General features: G+C 42.6%; 1 pseudogene; it reads right to left on the reverse strand.

Moving 5' to 3' along the window:
• Positions 1-9,898, reverse strand: part of LOC111963093 (nesprin-3-like) — a 47,698-nt pseudogene that overhangs the window by 30,495 nt on the left and 7,305 nt on the right.

Genomic DNA, 9,898 nt, shown 5'->3' on the forward strand with positions numbered 1-9,898 from the left:
TCATAGCCGATTCAATTCCCTGTGAGATATGGATATGTTTGCACTTCCTACGCCTTCCACTAGATGTCAACAGTCTGTAGAACGTGGAATGAAGCCTCTAGTGTGATGTGGGGCCGGATGGGAGGTGTTTCAGTCATTGGTCTGGCAGAATGCCAGTTCCTGGTCATGCGCTTTCCTCATGATATCGCCTTGCGTTCKATAACTTCTACAGACATGAAGGAATTCTCCGGTTGGAACGTTATTGGATATATATGATAACAACATCCTGAAGATTGATTCTCTACTTAMTTTGACCAGTTTATTCGACCTGTTATATACCTTTTTGAAGTTTTCGTCCGAGTTCGCCTCATCTGCGCGAGCGTTTGGACATGTGCACTYAACATGCTAGCAAAAGTAGCTACTTAGACATAGGTAATGGACATTATCGAACAAAACAACGATTTATTGTGGAACTAGGATTCCTGGGAGTGCATTCTGATGAAGATGATCAAAGGTAAGGGAATATTTATGATGTAATTTCGTATTTCTGTTGACTCCAACATGGCGGAGAAATGTTGTTATTTTTGAGCACCGTCTCAGATTATTGCATGGTGCGCTTTTTATGTAAAGTTTTTTTGAAATCTGACACAGCGGTTGCATTAAGAACAAGTGTATCTTTAATTATATGTAAAACATGTATCTTTCATCAAAGTTTATGATGAGTATTTCTGTTATTTGACGTGGCTCTCTGCAATTTCTCKGGATATTTTGGAGGCATTTCTGAACATGGCGCCAATGTAAACCGAGATTTGTGGATATAAATATGCACATTATCGAACAAAACATAAATGTATTGTCTAACATGATGTKKTATGAGTGTCATCTGATGAAGATCATCAAAGGTTAGTGATTAATTTTATCTCTATTTCTGCTTTTTGTGACTACTATCTTTTGCTGGGGGAATGGCTGTGTTTTTCTGTAGCTATGTACTGAGCTAACATAATCGTTTGGTGTGCTTTCGCCGTAAATCRTTTTTGAAATCAGACACGTTGGCTGGATTCACAACATGTGTAGCTTTAATTTGGTGTCTTTCATGTGTGATTTCATGAAAGATWGATTTTTATAGTAATATATTTGAATTTGGCGCGCRACATTTTTTCTGGCTTTTGGCCAAGTGGGACGCTACCGTCCCACATATCCCAGAGAAGTTAACGTACAGGCTGAACAGGAGGGGCRCCAGTACTGACCCTTGGGGCACACCCAATTAATTTCCTCCTTTACCAGAGTTAACCGATTACAGCCTCAGAGGCCTCTTGGTGCCTGCTACTTTCATTCCGCTAAGGTGAATTGTCAAGAATGCTTTTGTTTGTTGAGGATTAAAAGAGTGGTTAAGAACTGCTTGCCTCATCTGCTAGCTTTGGTTTCTCAGTTTGATCTAAATATTCTACAGTGGCTTCCTAGCCTCGCTTCCTAGACTCGCTTCCTAGCCGCTATCTTCGCTGATCTGAACAGACGCAGGTTGACGTTTATTGTCATGAGTTGGAGGCCGTACTGAGCAATTTCCCCTTAGATAGGCCAGCTGCAAAGTAAAAATGGTCTATATTGTAAAAAATGTATGAACAAAAATMTTTGCTTTTTGGTCTTAATTTAAGGTTAGGCTTATCAGTTTGGTTAAGGTTAGGGTTAAGGTTAGGTTTAAAATCAGATTTTATGACATTGTGGCTGTGCCAGCTAGTGAACACTGCAGAGCTGCCTCCAGAACAAGATTCATGATGAAAAACACTYACCTACTGAACAGACAGGACAGGTGTAAGCAATGTACTGAAAGCCTATGGAGGCATTTCCTTTCATCTGTCCCATTTATTCACATCAGTGAGGATGAAGTACAATAGATAACAAAAAGAAGCGACTTTAAACTATTGATACACATAGACTGTTGGAACCTGCCCTACCACACCTGCCCACAACATGTACGTTTTTACTGTAAGGTTACAATATCAGTCCACAATCATTATCTTCTCTTTCATTTCCACCACACCTCTCCAATGCATTCAGCCAGAGGGCAATTCCTGCCAGGTAATAGTTAGAGCAACCACCCATGCAGTGTCAGACCCTTGTTGTAGCTAGTAACTAAAGCTGTAAACCATAGGGTTGAGGAGTGAGGGTGGCATAAGAATGTCAGAGAGAGAGCGAGAGAGAGAGAGAGAGAAGAGAGGAGAGAGAGGAGAGAGAGAAGGAAGAGAGAGAATGATACAGGAAGTAAATAGAGAGAGTGAGCGCCCGAAAGCCCACATTGTATTTTTGTCCCTGACCACATCGTTCTAATCCTGTTCCTCATGGTGCGCTCAGGTCTCTGGTCCTTCTCCTCCTGGCGTGTGCTCAGATCTCCGGTAGCTGTCTCCTCACTGGTGTTCTCAGATCTCGGTCTGTTCTCCTTCCTAGCTGCCTCAGGTCTCTGGTCTGTCTGCCCTCCCTGGCTGTCTACAGATCTCCGGTCCTGTCTCCCTCACTGCTGTCTCCAGATCTCGTTCCGCTCCTTCCCTGGCTGCCTCCAGGTTCTGGCTCTGTCTCCTCCCTGGCTGTCTCCAGATTCTGGTCCTGTCTCCTCCCTGGCTGTCTCCAGGTCTTGGCGTCAGTCTGTAGGAGCAGCCCTGAGCTGCTGACGTCCTCCCATGGGCGCTGGCAGCGGCTCTGGTACTGGCTCTAGAGTCCAGGTTGGCTCTTCAGGCCCCCGCCCGGCCTCACAATGCTCTGTCTCAGCCTCTGCAGTCACAGACGCAGCTCCTCTGCTTCCTCCACCACCACATCCGCCCCCCGTGGGGGACGTTGGCCCGTCACTGCCTCCGCCATGACCTCGATGATGCTGCCAGTGTCTCTTGCCTCACTGCCACGTTGTCATCCAGGTGTGACTGAGAGAGAGAGGGTTAGGCTGTGTCCTGATTCTCTACCCTACTGACACTTTATCATATTCTTTCAAATCCATGTACACAAAACTAAGGAATTACAGGTTGTTCTTAGCATGGTATGTGTCCCTCCCAGCAGAATCAAATCAGTCAAATAAACCTTAATTTAAAATGCAAGCATATGTGACTAGGGTGTACTCTCTTCCTGTCCTCCAGAAGTAATGTGACTAGAGTGTACTTCTCTGAACCTGTCCCTCACCGAAGTCATGTGACTAGGGTGTACTTCTCTCACCTGTCCCTCCAGAAGTCATGTGACTAGGGTGTACTTCTCTCACCTGTCCCTCCAGAAGTCATTGTGACTAGGGTGTACTTTTCATCTCACCGTCCCAGAAGTCATGTGACTAGGGTGTACTTCTTCACTGTCCCTCCCAGAAGTCATGTGACTAGGGTGTTATTTTCTCTCATGTCCCTCCAGAAGTTAATGTGACTAGGGTGTACTTCTCTCACCTGTCCTCCCAGAAGTCATGTGACTAGGAGTGTACATCTTCTCTCTGGCCTCTCCGAAGTCATGTGACTAGAGTGTACTTTCGTCACTGTTCCAGAAGTCATGTGACTAGGGTGTATTCGTCTATCTGTCCTCCAGAAGTATGTTAGGGTGTATTCTCTCTCCTGTCCCTGCCCAGAAAGTCATGTGGTAGGGTGTACGTCTCTCATGTAGGCTCGGAGTTTGTTCTCGGCTGTGTCCTCTGTCTCAGTGAGGTGTTGAGCTCCTTAGTCTTGGACCAAGCCAGGCTGGAACTTCAGGACGTCTCTCTGGTACATCTGGTCTCTTTCAGCCATCTTCTGCAGCACGACAACCTCTCCTGTTGAAATGAAAATCTGGGATTAGTTACATATATTTTTTTCACTTAAAAATGTGTGATATAGCCATTGATTGTTGTTTTTCAAATCCAGATTGCCCTTTTAAAAGCCAGAAGTAACCTTTATAAAAAAAAAACATTAAAAAAAAAACACTGATTCAGTTTTCACTATTTTATGAGGATCCCCATTAGCTACTGTTCTGAAGCAGCAGTTAGTCTTCTGGGGTCCACGATGCTCTATGACAATAACAGAACGAGAAAGAGCTAATATAAGAAAGAAACCCATTATCAATATGGAGCAGATACATGCAAATTGCTTTGAATAAAGAAACCTCATTGGTGTACTGGGGAATAATAGAATAGCATCTTAGTCAGAATAACATTTTTTAAAACTTAGATTAGAAGTAGCTGGTCCAGCTTCTTTCCAAGTGAAGGGGAGAAATGTGCTCCTCTATTAATAAGAACAACTTCAATATGAAAGAGAACTCAACCCATTACAAAGACATTCCCCTTGGACCAGACACACGGCTCTGACAACATGTCTGTCTGTCCTGTTCTGTTGCCTGTCTGTCTGTCTGCCTGCCTGTCTGTCTGTCTGTCTGTCTGCCTGCCTGTCTGTCTGTCTGTCTGTCTGTCTGTCTGTCTGTCTGTCTGTCTGTCTGCCTGCGAATGAAACGGCAACATGGTTTCAATCATTACATTATGTTTGTATATAGCCTACCCTGACAGTAATCGTGGTGTACACATTATATCCCTTAGCTCTATACAGGAATGCTTGCCTGGGTTTTGTGCAGAGAAATCGAGGGGGATAGGTGGAAAGACTTTGAATGAGAGTCATCAGAAAGCCTCCATTATACTACACACGCACGCACACACACACACACACACACGCACAAACACAGACACACACATACAGACACACACACACACACCTCAGCCTTGTCCCGTATGCTGTTATAGGCCAGCTGGAGTCTCTCCTGTGCTTCCTGGTCCACACTGGGATCCTGGATGCGGTTGTGCAGCGCTGCAGCCTCGTCCACCAGCCTCTCCAGCAACAGTGCCTGGTTCTGGACGTCACTCAGCAGGATGCGCTGGTTTTCTACCTGGAACACACACGTTAGATTACATTACATTACATTAGGGTGGCTTTTGAATTGTTTATCAATAATAAAACATAATACAAGTCCTTTATCCTGCAAAAAATGTATGTTTATGCATTATTTAAAGGGCTTGGGGTTAGCACATTGGCTTGTCCCAGTAGTGATGTTTAGAGTCATAGTGACATGTTTGGGGGATTTAGAGATACACTACATMACCAAAAGTATGTGGACACCCGCTTGTTGAACATCTCATTCCAAAATCATGGGTATTAATATGGAGTTGGTCCCCCCTTTGCTGCTATAACAGCCTCCCCTCTTCTGGGAAGGCTTTCCACTAGATGTTGTAACATTACTGTGGAGACTTGCTTCCATTTAGTCACAAGAGTATTAGTGAGGTCAGCACTGATGCTGGGCTATTAGTCCTGGCTCGCAGTTGGCATACCAATTCATCCCAATGGTGTTTGATGTGGTTGAGGTCAGGGCTCAGTGCAGGCCAGTCAAGTTCTTCCACACCGATCTCGACAAACTATTTCTGTATGGACCTCGTTTTGTGCATGGGGGCATTGTTATGCTGAAACAGGAATGGGTCTRCCCCTAAACTGTTGCCTCAAAGTTAGAAGCACAGAATCATCTAGAATGTCACTGTATGCTGTAGCGGTAAGATTTCCCTTCACTGGAACTAAGGGGCCTAGCCCGAACCACTGAGCTCTTTAGTAAGGCCATTCTAATGCCAATGTTTGTCTATGGAGATTGCAAGGCTGTGTGCTCGATTTTATTCACCTGTCAGCAACGGGTGTGGCTGAAAGAGCCAAATCCACTGATTTGAAGGGGTGTCCACATACTTTTGCATATATAGTATATCTATTATTTTGAGTGCTATAAAGTAAACAAAGGTATTTCATCTACTGTATAGATCAGGTATAGAGCAATACAAACACATTAGGATAATAAAATACTTTCTTTTTTACTAGTATAACGTCTGTCTCTCAGTTTATTGTCATTGGTGTTACCACCTTGAAAATGACTCATTACAAAGATATACAAGGACCGTGAGCATTCTCTCCAGTGACAAACTGTTATTGGGGTAGGGGTCTATATTAAAGAAAATTGGTGTTAGTCAATTGGGTCACTTGGTGTTAGTCAATTTAAATGAAGGGAAATAACATTGTGAGCAAAATGATTAATCAAATCACTTTGGTAAATTACATTTAAAGGGTTGATGACCTTAGATTTGAGCCTTTCTTGCCTCCATTTCAGAAAATCCTCATTTACCAAAAATGTATCTATTTACTACTCCRATTGTGGCAAAAAGTTATCATAATGGTACAAATGATTTAAAGTCATTAAGCTGCCATATCAGTTGATTTAGAATAGGAAGATGACCCAAATACATTTAAATAAATACAAATGTAAAAAAATTAAGTTCATTATTTCCAAAATGTCAATCCCAAATGCCACTGTAATTGAAGAACGACCCATTGGATACTTTCCAGCTGGAACTTAGTGCATCAGCAAGCTAGCTCTTCTATAGGTTTAATAGGCAGCATTCGTTGGTTCAATTGATGTGGCTAGGGTTTTCAACTACGAACTCAAAGATGGCTTCCTACAAGAAGTAGGAATCTAACAGCCTATGAACACAGTTCAGGCTAGGCTACTGAAATGGTACCAGTAGTATTACCTCTCTTCCCCTGGCTAAACGTCACTATTGTTGACACCCAACACCTGGTGTGTTTGCTCACCTGCCACAATTTCTCCTTGACCCCCAGCTGCAGCTCCACCTCCGGCTCCAGACTGCGACGCACACTGACCAGCCACATCTCAAACTCCCCATGCGCCTTCAGGTACTCACTCCAGTGCAGCCACACCCACTCTATACGGCTGAGGAAAGACGAGATGGAATGGTAGGTAAGACTTTATAATCATGAACAAGCATTTATAAACGATTTATATACTATTATCAATAAGTATTTCATTATGAAATATTTAAGCATGTATGAAGGCATATTCAAGGTGACAAACAATAGACCTCCGAAAACTGATATGTGTAGCTATATGGCTTAAAATATATATAAAAAASTAAAAAACAAGGCCTTCTGCTGTGACTATGTAATTAAACAAATATGTGTAAACTACTGGAAGGAATATATTCACTCATGCCTACATTATCCATGTGTTGGTAACATATCCTGGTGTTTACACACGGACGACTTTCTTCTAAAAGAGAAAGGAGGCTTAATACTAATTGTGGTTTCTTTTTAAAGAAACATTATAGTAATTGACCTGCCATTTTCAACTCTCATAGAAGTCATGGAAGGTCATAGGGGTCGTGGAGGGGTCATGGAGGAGTCATGAGTTAGCCTACCTGTGGCAGTGGATGATGTAGGTGCAGGTGTCCTCCCATAATGCTTTGAGTTCTTTGAGTCTGGCGTGGGTGATGTTCCTCGTCCCCTGGTTACCGTTCTGCAGTAAGACCTCTGCAGCTACAAGCACCTTGTCAAACTTCACATGACCCTCGTGCTCCGACTGGTGGATTTTCTGACCACCAATAACACACAGGAGAGGCTTGATGAGATCATGAATTTTGTGATGACAGATAATAATGTGATCAAGCATACAGAAGCTTCTCTCGAGGGAAACAAACCTGAGAGAATGGTGGAAGCAACGGAATGAAAAAGGAGAGTTGGAATTAGACTAATGTAGAGGCCGGCTCTGGTTTCACATACCAAGGTTCTACTGTATTACAGGGTTTAAAGTTGAGTGGCCAGTTGAGGACAGCCATAACCACAGCCATGCTGGAAAGGACAATGTGAAAAGATGTATCCGAGCCTGCACAGTATGGTTCAGGCTGGTTTAATAGTGGGAAACAGGTATTTGACCCTCGGTCACGCTGTCTCTCTGAGCCTGTGTCAGTAGGGCTGGGCAGTATAGCGGTATTTTACTACAGTACCAGTCAAAAGTTTGGACACACCTACTCATTCAAGGGGTTTTCTTTATTTTTACTATTTTCTACATTGTAGAATAATAGTGAAGACATCAAAACTATTAAATAACACATATGGAATCATGTAGTACCCAAAAAAAGTGTTTAACAAATTAAAATATATTCTATATTTGAGATTCTTCAAAGTAGCCACACTTTGCCTTGATGACAGCTTTGCATACTTTTATCATTCTCTCAACCAGCTTAATGAGGTAGTCACCAAGAAGGCATTTCAATTAACAGGTGTGCCTTGTTAAAAGTTCATTTSTGGAATTTCTTTCCTTAATGTGTTTGAGCCAATCAGTTGTGTTGTGACAAGGTAGAGGTGGTATACAGAAGATAGCCCTATTTGGCAAAAGACCAAGTCCATATTAAGGCAAGAACAGCTCAAAAAAGCAAAGAGAAACGACAGTCCATCATTACTTTAAAACATGAAGGTCAGTCATTAGGGAAAATTTCAAGAACTTTGAAAGTTTCTTCAAGTGCAGTCACAAAAACCATCAAGCGCTATGATAAAACTGGCTCTAATGAGGACCGCCACAGGAAAGGAAGACCCAGAGTTACCTCTGCTGTATAGGATATGTTCATTAGTTACCAGCCTCAGAAAGTGCAACCCAAATAAATGCTAGGTATCCCCCTTTCCCTTTACAGAGTTCAAGTAACAGACACATCTCAACATCAACTGTTCAGAATAGACTGTGTGAATCAGGCCTTCATGGCCGAATTGCTGTAAAGAAACCACTACTAAAGAACACCACAAATAAGAGGAGACTTGCTTGGGCCAAGAAAGACGAGCAATGAACATTAGACTGGTGGAAATCTGTCCTTTGGTCTAATAAGTTCGCGATTTTTGGTTCCAACCGCCGTGTCTTTGTGAGAGTAGGTGAACGGATGATCTCCGCATGTGTGATTCCCACCGTGAAGCATGGAGGAGGAGGTGTAATGGTGCTTTGCTGGTGACACTGTTGGGTGATTTATTTAGAATTCAAGGCACACTTAACCAGCGTGGCTACCACAGCATTCTGCAGCGATATGCCATCCCATCTGGTTTGCACTTAGTTGGACTATAATTTATTTTTCAACAGGACAATAACCCAAAACACACCTCCAGGCTGTGTAAGGCCTATTTGAACAAGAAGGAGAGTGATGGAGTGCTGCATCAGATTACCTGGCCTCCACAATTACCCAACCTCAACACAATTGAGATAGGTTGGGATGAGTTGGACCGCAGAGAGAAGGACAAGCAGCCAACAAGTGCTCAGCATATGTGGGAACACCTTCAAGACTGTTGGAAAAGCATTCCTACCTTCTATAACGGTATTTGAATGTTTGGCCTCTCTCTCTGTCAAAGAGGAATAGGCGAAGCATGAATATGTTGGCTACATGAAGAAATATTTAATGTAGCCAAAGATTATAGGGTTCCCTAGGAAACACTGACCATCACATTGGTTCCTACCTTGTCACAATAACTCCTCCCTGGCAATTTCATTCATTGTTATGTCAAACACCACTGAATTCAAAGCGCTCGCTATTATTTATATTCTAAGTATAGAATTAGAATGAACTTTCTATTTACAAGTTCACTCAAGTGTTTCAATCTAAATCGCAGGTCAAATCACAATTCCAACATTTGGTAAAAAATGGCCCATATTGTGCTACGTGGCCGAGTGTAACTGTTCTGAAATGAGTGCAGGAAATGCAGAAATGGATGGAAATGCAAGAAATGTGTTTTGGTTGAAGTTGACCTGAACAGTATAAAACAATCAAAATGGAGAAAGACCCATTGAAATCACTTAGAATGTATGTCTTGCCACTGTAGGGTCACCCACTGCTCATAAAGCAAAGTTAGAAATGGTATTATTCAAAAACATAAAACACCATTAAAAAAATAATTAAATGCTGTGATACATTTTGGCCATATCGCCCAGCCCTAGTAGTTAGTGTCAGTAGTTAGTAGTGTCAGTAGTTAGTTATGGTGAGACCCAACCCTGTCTCTCTGTGCTTGTGTCAGTAGTTACTGTCAGTAGTTAGTTAGGGTTGGGTCTCACCCTGTCTCTCTGAGCCTGTGTCAGTAGT

The sequence above is a fragment of the Salvelinus sp. IW2-2015 genome, linkage group LG4q.2 (assembly GCF_002910315.2).
Source record: "Salvelinus sp. IW2-2015 linkage group LG4q.2, ASM291031v2, whole genome shotgun sequence".
Taxonomy (NCBI): Eukaryota; Metazoa; Chordata; class Actinopteri; order Salmoniformes; family Salmonidae; genus Salvelinus; species Salvelinus sp. IW2-2015.